The sequence below is a fragment of the Branchiostoma belcheri genome, unplaced genomic scaffold (assembly GCF_001625305.1).
Source record: "Branchiostoma belcheri isolate BF01 breed outbred unplaced genomic scaffold, Haploidv18h27 scaffold11, whole genome shotgun sequence".
NCBI lineage: Eukaryota > Metazoa > Chordata > Leptocardii > Amphioxiformes > Branchiostomatidae > Branchiostoma > Branchiostoma belcheri.
Window position 1 is genome coordinate 5,132,742 of NW_017802491.1, and position 12,154 is coordinate 5,144,895.

Consider the following 12,154-nt stretch of genomic DNA (forward strand, 5'->3'; position numbering starts at 1 on the left):
GTCCATGAGACAGCAATTTCAAGAAACTGCATTTAGCATATTTTTCTTGTGGTAAGATTTCTTTTCTTATGTATTTTCTTGCCTCATTCAATAATATTTTTCTTGGAGCAAGCTTTACTTTCTCACAGTTATTGAACTTTCTTCTGAAGATATTTTTTCTTGGGGAAAGATTTTTTCTGTGGATCATGTTCTTTTAGCAAGAAAACTGTTTTCTGTCCCCAAGAATAGATTTCTTCTATGATTTATCTTGTGTTAAGATTAAGATTCTTTGTTCTGTTGTCTTTTAATCACACTTTTACATCTTGCATCATATTCCAATAAAATATCCATGAAATAAAGGATCACACAAATCAAATTTCGGTTGCTCAGTGATCACCGTCTAGTGAAAAGGGGGCCTAAGCATTAGAAGATAAAATCTTCTGTTTTAGAAGACCTTTGGTTCTCAATGCTGACTTAGCCATAATTTACACTGCGAGTTAGGGGAATTAAGTAAGATTTGTCCTCACAATGTGTTTTGTATTGTACTAGATAATGTTGGATAAAAAGACCAACACTTGGCTGCAGGCACTTACTGTTTGTTAAAGCTAGTTTATACATCAGAAGCTGGTTACGTTGTTAGAGATGTATACACCACATGCTCAGTACCTACAATGTAGCTATCTCACTATTGTAGGCTCATTTACACATTACATTATTACAAATGTAGTGCCTACAGAGTATTTTACCAGTGAGATGGATATTGATATGGATCTTGAATTTTTGGTGGCAGATTCCAACTTGACAACATTCCTTGTTAATTCTACCAATCAGTTTTTTCTTGTATCAAGAAACCGTTCTTTCAAACACATGGCACGAAAAATTGATGTGGCTTAACCACTTTAACCAGTGGAGGAATGGACAAGATACAGGTCAATGATTTTGCTATATGGTTGTGGTGCATTTTATTACTAGTATGCAAAATGAAAAGAAAGAAGTGTTTCTTTTACAATCTGACAATGTTATCTTTTCTTCTATAGGCATTATGGTAATGACATAGCCACAGTATTTCCCTTCTAATTAAAGCTTATTTAAAAAGATATTTATGATGTACACTTGCTTTATTACACAACATATAAAAGCAATGCTGTAGCTGTGCTGCTACTTTACATACTGACATTTGGCTTCTGCATTTTTCTTCTTACATGTCACATGTATTGCTTGTTACTACTGAAACAGTATCAGTATAATATATGATGTAATCATGGACATCTCTCAAAATACTAGTCATGCTATAAGATCTGATTTTGGAACTGATCATTGATGAATTAGACTGCACATCCTGATGTACCAACAACAAAAAAAAGATTAAGATTCTTGCCATAGGGAAACCTAGAATTATAGATTTTCCCCCTAATTATGCAAATAAGTTCCTCCTTTGCATGAATTACATCAGTTGATCATATTCTCCTCCCAATGACAGTGTTATCTTAACAAAGAAGGTAATTCTAGCATTTCCTCATAAATTATGCAAATGAGGTGCTGATTTGTATAACTTATGTTGAATGATGTTCACCTCCAGTTAACTTCGAAATCCGCAAGTATGAAATTGCCAACATCAACCACTATGGAATTATAGTATTTTCTCATTAATTATGCAAATAAGGTCTTCATTTACATAATTAATATATGGCGATGTTCCTCTCATTCTTAATTACACATGTCACGAGGTATAATAGTCCTATCATGGAAGGTAGCTGAATTATAGAATTCCCTAATTAAATAATGCAAATTAGATCCTAATAATTGTCATCTAATTATGTCAAGCATCACTTAAGCTACCTACATACCAAATCTCAAGACGATCCGTCGACCGGTTATTGAGTTATCCTACTTTTCCAACATTTTCATACTAATGCTCCTGCAGTTCCAGTGCAAGCCGCTAGGGGGCCCAAACTTATGTCACTTCTTCCCGAGCACAAGAGCTACCTACAATCAAAAAATCCTCACCCTAGCATGTCCAGATCACGAGATATCAAAACCGGAAGTTCCGCTGCAGTACCATAACAAGCCGCCAGATGACCAGAAATTCTAATCGTTTCGAGGTCTCAGCAAGACCTATCCACCTACCAAATATCAATATAATCCATCTAAGCCTTCTCGAGTTATGCTGTTCACACACACACTCACACACACACAAACACACACAAACAGATACACGGCCACGAAAACATAACCTTGGCGAAGGTAAAAACAGTTTCATAAGATATTATAGGGCAACATTGCGATTTTCAGGAGGGCGGACCGTTTATTTCAGGCGTTCTGAAATAATTGGTCCGGCTGAAATAAACGGTCCGCCCCTAGTATCTAAGAGATTAAGGCTCAGTGTCAAGAACAACGACGTTGATTGTACGAGACAAGTTTACCTCGACCATGATATAGTAGAACAAGCAGTTTCATAAGATATTATAGGGCAACATTGCGATTTTCAGGAGGGCGGACCGTTTATTTCAGGCGTTCTGAAATAATTGGTCCGGCTGAAATAAACGGTCCGCCCCTAGTATCTAAGAGATTAGGGGTCAATGTTGAGACCAACGACGTTGGTTACACGTGACAAGTTTACCTCGACCATGATATAGTAGAAAAAACAGTTTCATAAGATATTATAGGGCAACATTGCGGTTTTCAGGAGGGCGGACCGTTTATTTCAGGCGTTCTGAAGAAGTTTTATAAGATAGGGCAACAGAAGGGCGGACCAATTATGTCAGGCTTAATCATTTAATCATTTCTTGTTCTGATTTGTTTTGAAAAGTGGGAACAGTCTGCCACATCTAGAATTGTTTTAGAACTGTTTTAATTTTAGCGGACCAAAGAGCTCGAGGGTCATTGCAGAGACTTACTGTTTTGTAAGCTTAGAAATCAGAGGGGGTTAACATTCTAGTTGCAAAGGAATGGTCTCTTTCATGCTTACGCTACGGTTTTTATAAGTTAAGTTATGTGCGATATTGTACAATCTTACGTTAATGCTTACTTTACAGAACCCTGTTTATCGTTACATGTACTGAACTGCGTTACAATCGCGCGATCGCCTTGATTGAGATATGTGCGTGTGGGCCTTCGTACATTTTAGGCCACGCCCCGGACCGATTATTTCAGCCGGACCATATATTTCAGAACACCGGCAGTAGTTTTCAGACAGATCTGCATCCGGGTATATTGAGGGAGTGGTGCAGTGACGCTGAGGATCATGGGAGTTCCATTTCTGACATGGCCTACCGCTCATCGTAACGTTCTGCTTGCCTCTGTAGTTCAGACCTCGTCCCACGATGCACTCGGGTTCTGCGCACATCGCCTGGTGATGATAATAAAACTGAACAGTCTTTCCAACTATGTTTGTTGACATTGTACAGCTAGACGACCGACACCCGACCAGTTCGAGACGCAGTCCTCCCTTCCGTCCCCATAACAGCGGATACAGCCGTACGTATCGAGTCCCGACTGCGCGAGAGAAGTACACATGGTTTGGGTGTCGCCATCTTTGTTTCCGACAAACACTGTTGGCAACGGTGTCGTTTCGTTCTCCCTGTAAGTCAGCCACTGATTTCCGCGGATACTAAACGATAAAGAGAAGGATTTGACGAAGCCACCAGCCTTACCCCCTCCCTGTGTGATCACCCCGGCTAGGATATGTGAGTCTAGTAGGTCCACCTGTATCCAAGGCTCGTTGTCATTTTCCTCCATCTTCCACGAAGACCTACCGTTGAGCCTGGCATGGTTGGGTGTACGCTGGTGAAGGGAAGAGGAAGCAGTGATTTGATCTGGTACAATAACGCCACTCTCCAAACCTAGCGGGTTGTTGCAGTCATTAAAGTGATTTGTCTCATCAGCTTTCCGTGGCATGGATTGATTTTGTGGCTCAGGATTGCAACAGTAGACATGAAAGGCCGTGTCGTTGGGTGAAATGTTGTCTTTGTATATTACGCCACCTTTACAGTTATGATCTGAAGTGTTGCACTGATTTTGAAGACTAGCCACAGCGTTTGGGTGGACAAACCATGAAAAGTACTTCGTTTCTAACTCCGTCATTATACAAGTCATTAAGTTGAAGACGTGAACATGGCTGCTTTGCTTCCTTGGCGCACACTGTAAAGGCCTCCGGCTGATGAGAAAACTTGTCTTCACTCTGAAAGAAGCTTTCCTCACAGCATAATGCTTTGTATACTTTTGATCGATCGATTTCGAATAAAGGAATCTTATTATTGAGACATCTTTCGCCAACAAGGCATCCGCAGGTGTCGTTAAGTAGTGTGACTTTGTCGGCCATGTTGATCCACGCAATGTCTTCTGGGTAACTGTCACGCCTGATGGAAGCCTCATGGACGGCCGTCAGTTGTGAAGGGAGACAAAGCTGCATGCCCCGGTCACGGCAGCCTTTCTCAGCACTGCTGTGGTTGCGGTGTTTTTGCTCAGTGAGTTTAAACAAAGAGTCGTCACAGCAATAGGCTACATTGCTTACGGCGACTGAAACTCGATATCGATACATGTTCTTGAAACAAAATTCAGAGGTTGAATTTGTACAGTCTTCCTCAAACATGGCTTCCATACTATGATTCCTGATCCAGCCCCAGACAATTGCCTGGACATCTTTGAATGTGTTTAACAGGACCAGCTGCTCTAGAGAACACAGTTGTTTCCCTCGTTCTTCACAATACTGGGCGGCGTAGGTTTGCTGGTAAAACTTGTGCCTTGTTGGGAATACCGGTTCGTCTTCATTCTCGCTGATGGGACATCTTGCGATGGACTGACAGGGCTCAGAAGTCAGGTTCCCTTGTCGAGAATCGGAAGGGCAGACTAGATCTGTGCTAGCTCCATCCGGTGCAAATCGGCAGAAGTTCTCCTCCAGGCAGAAGTCGAAGTGACGGTTTGGGCAGGTCCAGTCTTGGCAGACGGCGTTACCAGCAGACCGAACGGTCCCGCGGTACGTGGTGACATTTGACACACAGTCATTACTGCTGCAGATGATGGAGCTGGGATCTATGGTGATCCTACGCGAGGAATTGGCATGCGTAGCGCTGAGGAGGCAGTCACTCTCTTCACATCCAAGAAATTCAGCACGAAGATTAAAAATCGCTCCGTACGGAGGATAACGCCTGAAACGAGGCAGAATGGCGACGTGTCGGGCTATGACGGGACGCGGCAGATGTTGGAAGTTGTAGCCATTGCCGTCGACATGGCCGCAGAAAAGAACTTCTTCGCCATACTCGTCTACATAACCAACCCAATCACTTGTTGTCATCCTGTACTTTATACGATACGATTGAACTCTTTCTCCTTGAATTATCAACCCTGTCAGAAGAACCGTTCTGCCAAAGTCTACCTCGAAACGGGGATTGTTACCATAATAGGGAAACAGCCACGGCACCTTGGAATTCAAGCGGCCGTACTCGGGAGGGCGGCCGTACACAGATGACGACGCGGTAATTTGGTGGTCGTAAATTTTTCCGCTTTCCATTCCAAGTGGATTGCTGCATCCGGGAACTTTGGTCGTGCATCCCGACTGTACGCACAATTGAGGAGAGCAACAGAACACACCGGCTTTTTCAGGGTTTTCATTCGTTGGGAGTACCCCGCGGTAGCATGTCGATGCGGTGCTGTTTGAACAGTCGTCCTTTAACTTTATCTGGAGGTTTTCCCTCGTCCGAAACCACCCCCAACCGTCCAACACCCAGCCATCTTTGTAGGCTGCAGCCAGCTGACTAGCGGTGCACGGTTGTCCCTGTACTCTGCCAACTAAGTTCGCGCATGCGCGTGAACCCAAAGCCTCCATTTGAGTTTCAAACATTTGATTGGTCAGTTTGATGTAACTGTCAGGACGGCAGCAGAACGTTGAGTTGATTTTATCGGGGATGTCTTCTATGCGCCGCAGAAGAATCCTGCAAATGACAGGTCAGGTATAATTTAAAAAATGTACTTGTCATAAAAGTAAATAGTGCTTCCAGGAGCCCTTACACTGGTTAGACTCTGGCGAGGAGGAGATGTTTTGAAATATTGTCAATAAGAGTATGTGTTAGAAGGAATATGAAGTACTTTTCTAGATTATATTGTAAATTACCCACAACGTTTGTTAGTCCGAAGATTTCCTACATAAGTCTAAAGGTGAATTCCACAATTGCAAACCTGGTTCAACATACAGAAAGTCTCATGATCATTATAAGATCGACAAACAGTTAATGTTTCGTACCTGTCATTATAGCACACGTCACAAGTGTCTTGTTGATCGGCTGCGGTGCATTGACTCGACAACATTGCTGCCCAGCCGTCTCTGTTGTAGTAGCTCCATCCTGACATGATGTCATTATCTTTCGATTGTCTCAGGATCTGAGCCAGGGTGCACAGTTGTTTCGACTTGACCCTATAATGAACGAAAATAACAAATGTAGCGATTGTTATACTGTTATAACGATATATATTGTTAAAGCGAAAGAAAATGTGGCGCCAATTAGGCCGCTGTAGGACGACTCTGACAGCAACAATTCAGTGTGCGAACCGAGCACAGTTTAATCAGGAGCTGACACAACTTGAGAACAAAGATGGCAAACAACATGGCCGCCCCACGAGGCGGGTGACCTCCAGGGGTCATGACCTACACATGTAAGATCAACCTTAATAACATAGTGGTGTGGAATAACTTTGATTGACGTCCAAATATTTGACAACCATGTTTCGAGGAAGGTTTCGCTACTTTTTGAATTGTAAATGACAAACATCTAAACAATAGCAGACATCGTTGAGAAACTGAGAAACTCTGCATGCTTAAGTTTAGTGTTTATTCGAATGTTACTAAGTTGCAAATTAAATTGAGAATCATTTAGTATCTATTTTTTTATATTGTGTAGAAAAGGAAACTTCAACCTTGCTCACGTTTATGAGTTTGACATCGATACCATTGATTTTTTTATCGAAGGTATTTGATCATTGTTTCTGAAATAAACAAGGTGTGGTCCGACAAATGTACTACACACTAGGACTTACCTACACACCGACGAAGCATCGCTGTTTTCGTCGGAGAGATCGGCTACCTCAAAATCCCAAGTACTACCGGGACGGGGGGGAAAGGGGGAAGGCCCAAAACCTCCTGGTAGCCGCAAGTAGTCTCTGACTTCTCGCTCAGTTCTCTCATCCAGTTCAAGTAAAGAGCTATGTCGGGAGCCGCTCAACTTGGATTTTCGCAGCCTGGAATAAAACGTCATAAAGTTCTATCTCATTCCGAAAGTTCATTACAAAATTCCCCTTTCCTTTCAGAGACTCAATAGGGAGTAAATTTGCTGACCTATCCCCATATCCTGATGCAAAGGTGGACACTAGACAAGTAAAGGTTTGACTGTATGTATAAATTGTTTATTTTAACTTAGTTTATTGAGTCCCATTTAGACCCTTTCGTGGCTAATCTTTCAGGGCTCAAAACAGATAGACAATAGTCAGACATAAAAAATACTATGACAAACGTCAAATTACTCACCGGTTGTTGTTGCAGACAGTGACAGAGGGAAAGGTGAGTTTCTTGTTGTCCACCACCTTGATGTCGACGTTAACCGGATACTCAAAGTACGACTTGATCAGGATGGCGGCCTGGTAGACGAACAGGGTGATGCAGGTGATAAGTATGAGTGTCCAGATGATCCTGAAAAGAAAAATAAATCAGAATTGCAGACACTTTTTTGGCACATGTTCCGTGTAAGACATCGCGAATTTAGCGGAGCGCGCATCTAGGCGCGCGGAGTTCTTAGCGCTCACTTTTCGATCGCATTCGCCATGCCTGCCCGGTACCACTGCGCTCAGTGCGTACCAGTGCGCCCCGTGCGTACCAGTTAGTCTCTACCAGACTCCTTTGCAGGCTGAATAAATAGTAGAAATCGGCAAAGGGGGAAATCATTGGCCAGAGGAGTTGGCCGGCCATAGAGGGTCCAGTTTGCCTGTGCGACTACGTACCAGTGGCATCGAATGTGAAATATCGCAAGAACACTCGTCACCCAAATCACGAAATCGCCAGGACACGTAATCAAAGTTTCGGGGCCTTGTGAGCTCACAACCCGATCGTGTGCGATATTCCTGTCTGGTACATGTGTGCCTACTCCGGCAGTGTGATGTCTTACACGTAACATCCGACTACCGCATCACGAAATCGTCTTAGTCAGTTCATGACATTGTACGTAGTAAACCCTTCCCACGAAAAGGCTATCTGGCAGATCAGTGCTCATCCACGGGCCAACGTGGCTGAGTGCTGGGTCACGCAGGCCGAGTCGGCACGGAGATTCCACCGCCGTGGGTGAATAGTGCACATGTATACGGGAGAACCACACCTAAAGCACGTTTACGAATCTACCACTGTCACTAGTCAATGATAGTGTGGGTAAGCCCTAGTGTGAGTGGTTTAAGACAATGCAAAGTGTGCATAACGTTAGTTATTATTTGCACCACTCAACAATTAACTCAAGTGAAAATGAGTGTTCTCTGTCCTGTATTTGTTTCTATGTGTGGGACACGACACCAGCAACAGTTCCCACGTGTTAATGTACTGTTGCAATTTCAATAAAATCAAATTAAACCACTTAGAGACCTAAGTGACCAAAGCTAATTTTGGAAATGTCTGCAGATACAAATCAAAATACCTTGATTTTGTTGTTTGAGCCTCTGCCACTCGGCTAATTCCATGAGCAGTAGTGGTGGTGCAGAACTCCTTTGTCATCGTCTGTTGACATGGGAAATATGAAAAATACAGCCATATGTTGTCAATGCTTTCTGAGGAACCATATTCATAATGAAGTATGATTTAAAAAATAAGGCTGTATTTTGTCTTTTTCCTCTATTCTTCCATGAAAGATACAGCCAAACTTTGCCAATGCTTTCAGAAGAACCGCGTTCAGAATGAAGTACATGAAGATATTGATACCGAACCTTGATGTCTTTTTTCCTCTGTTCCTTTATCTTCTCGTCGCGTTCCTTGAGATGTTTTTCCACTATTTTCTGTGCACGCTCCTCGGCCGTTTCCTCAATGACTTCTAGGAGCCTCGAATCAACTAGTACCATTTCGAGAAGATTCTGGTATTCGCAGTTGGTGGTCGTCATCTTGCCAAGCAGTTGTTAGGGTCCCCTGTATGCAGCAAACTGTCAGTGATTCAACTTCTTATGTGGTATCTTCTGTTTGTAACTGGCCAAAATATCCATTATTCTAAAAGGAAGGTTACTAAGCGCTATGGCCTTTGCTACAGTAGAAACACACCCCATAACCTTAGAACAAGTAGTATTAGTTGACCCATCTATTGTTCTCTACGTAGGATATTTTTGTTGTACCCATGTATGTTTGTTCGTATATCTACATGTCTTAGACCTTACGAAAGTCACTGTACTTTGGTTGTGTCAATAAAGTTCTCTCTATATCAGGTTACGTCACTTGACATCGATAAAAATCCTATCAGAGAGAGGGCCATCAAAATTTGCCTGGAAGTCACTTAATGACAGAGTTAAATTCGTATGCATCTACTCTCTTAATTCATTTAAAAGTATATAGCTAATTGCATCAAACCCTATTATTCATAAAGTCAAGGGACAAGCGTAAGAAGGCTAAATTAGATTACTAGGCATAGATCCAAATTTGTGGGTCTGAAATCCATCATTATCTGTCATACTTGTTTCTGATGAAACGAGGGTACTATTTTAAACAGTACCTTGCCGAACGGGGCCCGAAGTGATTTTAAGTTTGAGTTAAAATCAATTCGGCGACCGCGCGGGGCTAAAAATAGGCCGGCAGCCGTCGGGAAGCCCGCCGGTCTCCGTCCAGGTCCCGTTCGGTAGTGCAAAAAAACAGACCGAACACGCGCCGAGCGGGCCCCTTTCTTGAATTGTGACCTAGGCTTAAGGTCCCCACACCACTTTGCAGGTCATTCCTGGTGTGCATGACATGTCCCCTGTGACACGCACTTTTCTACCGAAACTCTAATGCTTCTGCTAATGATTCCACATTGCGTCTGGTCATCAATATGAATTGTATCCCTATAAGTACAACATTTTCCCTGAAATACGTGTTAGACATGTTCTGCTGTACTTGGCAAAGAACATTATGGTTTTGTGGCGTTCGAAGGGCAAGTTTCAGAGAAGCTGTGGAATAGCAGAACTGTCTTCTTCATTATAATAGTATCGATGTCTGATAAAGTACCAGACCACTAAGGTTGTGGATTTTACCATGTTCCAAGTCCATATCACTGTTAACGTGCCCCAGTTGATAGCACTTGAAACGCATTTTAATACTAAAAAACTACTGGAAACATTAGGATATATTGATTTCGGACTTTACTCCAAAAATTGGCAACTCGAAGGCAAGGCTTTTGATGTTTGCTTGTTCATACGTTTTCTCGCTTGAAAAGTGGATGCGGGTCAAGTACTAACTAAAGCTTCTTATTCTAGATTTTGGTCTGACTTTGTTATTTGGAATCTACGTTGGTCTACGCTCTTTAAAAACATCGTTTTCTACAAAGCCCCCCCCCCTCATACATACACACACACACACACACACACATACACACACACACACACACACAAACCCCGCTTATAAAACGAACTATCATTGCAGCCATGCATCGTCAAACAAATCTGTCAATTAACAAAGTCACTTGGACTCAAGAAGATTATTACCTAGCGATACATACTGGACTTAATATCAAGATATTCGACCATTCCCTGATGAAATTAAGAACATCAGTGTTTTTCTGTTCTAAAAACTCTTGCGAAGAATGCCAAACGACTTAAATACATGTTTGGACTGTGCAAGAAGGTTACACCGAAGAATGCAACAAATACTCGTCATTTAAGCCGCTTCATTTACGTGTAAGCTTAGAATGTTACCGGACAGGTTTTGTCGAGGTTGGGACTCAGAGATCATTTATTTAGATAACGTCTACAAAATCTGTATCTGTATCGGTATAGCCGGTATAACTGACTTTCGGCGTAACACTACAGCTTTGCAGGCGCTAGGCACGCGGCGCAGCTAGCTATATTACACCGAACGACTTGTTACACTCAATCTTTGCACATTTGATTGCAGGAGTTGTTTAAAGTTTCTAGTGATGATGCCCCAAATGCGCTTGGTGGCAACGAGTTCCAGTCGACGATACTTCTAGGGGAATACTATGATCTCTCTTTATTCATTTAAAAGTATATAGCTAATTGCATCAAACCCTATTGTCAAGATTGAGAGGCAAGCGTAAGAGGCCTCAATTAGATTACTAGGAATAGAATCCAAATTTGTTGGCCTGAAATCCATCATTTCCTGTCATACTTGTTTCCGATGAAACGAGAGTACTATTCTAAACAGAAAGAAATGTTCGTAAAAAAGACAGGCCCAAAAATTGACGGTTCTTTTCATTTTTTTGCAGTAGCTAATGATAAGATTTCTATACGTAAGCCACACATCTTTGTTTAAAAACATGTAAGAAATCAACATTTTGATTGCAATATTAGATGAATATCCACGCTGGTCATGATAGAACACACCTAAAGCTGGAGTCACATTTGAAACGGGGCCCGTTCGACATGTTCTCGGTGAAGTTTCGCCGGGCAGCTGTCAGGTCCCTGTCGGGGTCCAGGAGGGATCCTGGCGCGTCCCTGGCGGGATCCCGACGGGCTCCTGTCGTGTTTTTGAGCCGGTATATATATAAGCGCCGCACTGCCTGCCACCGTTCACTTGTTGGCAGGCACTTTCTCCATCACCCTCGAACTTTCTTTTTCCACTACATTTCTCTTATAGCTTAGTGGACTTTCTAGACAGCCGTGCCGGCTGTTTTACTTTGTCCTTCAGCATTTTGACACACAAGTACACGGTGTAACACACATGGAGTTTATATGCTCCCTTTTCCTGACCACCTAATGCACTGATCAGCAGATGTGACGTCATAATCTTAGGCAGGTGCCTATTCGGCCACCCGACGGGTCCCGGGGAGTGAGGTTACGGCGTCGCTTCGGCGTACCTTGCCAAACGGGGCCCGAAGTGATTTTAAGTTTGAGTTAAAATCAATTCGGCGACCGTGCGGGGCCAAAATAGGCCGGCAGCCGTCTAGAAGCCCGCCGGTCTCCGTCCAGGTCCCGTTCGGTAGTGCAAAAAAAAACAGACCGAACACGCGCCGAG

At 42.9% G+C, this 12,154-nt stretch overlaps 1 pseudogene; it reads right to left on the bottom strand.

Annotated features, from left to right (window-relative positions):
* Positions 1-372: 372 nt before the first annotated feature.
* On the bottom strand, positions 373-9,133 carry LOC109482328 (annotated as a pseudogene).
* Between the last annotated feature and the right edge of the window lie 3,021 nt (positions 9,134-12,154).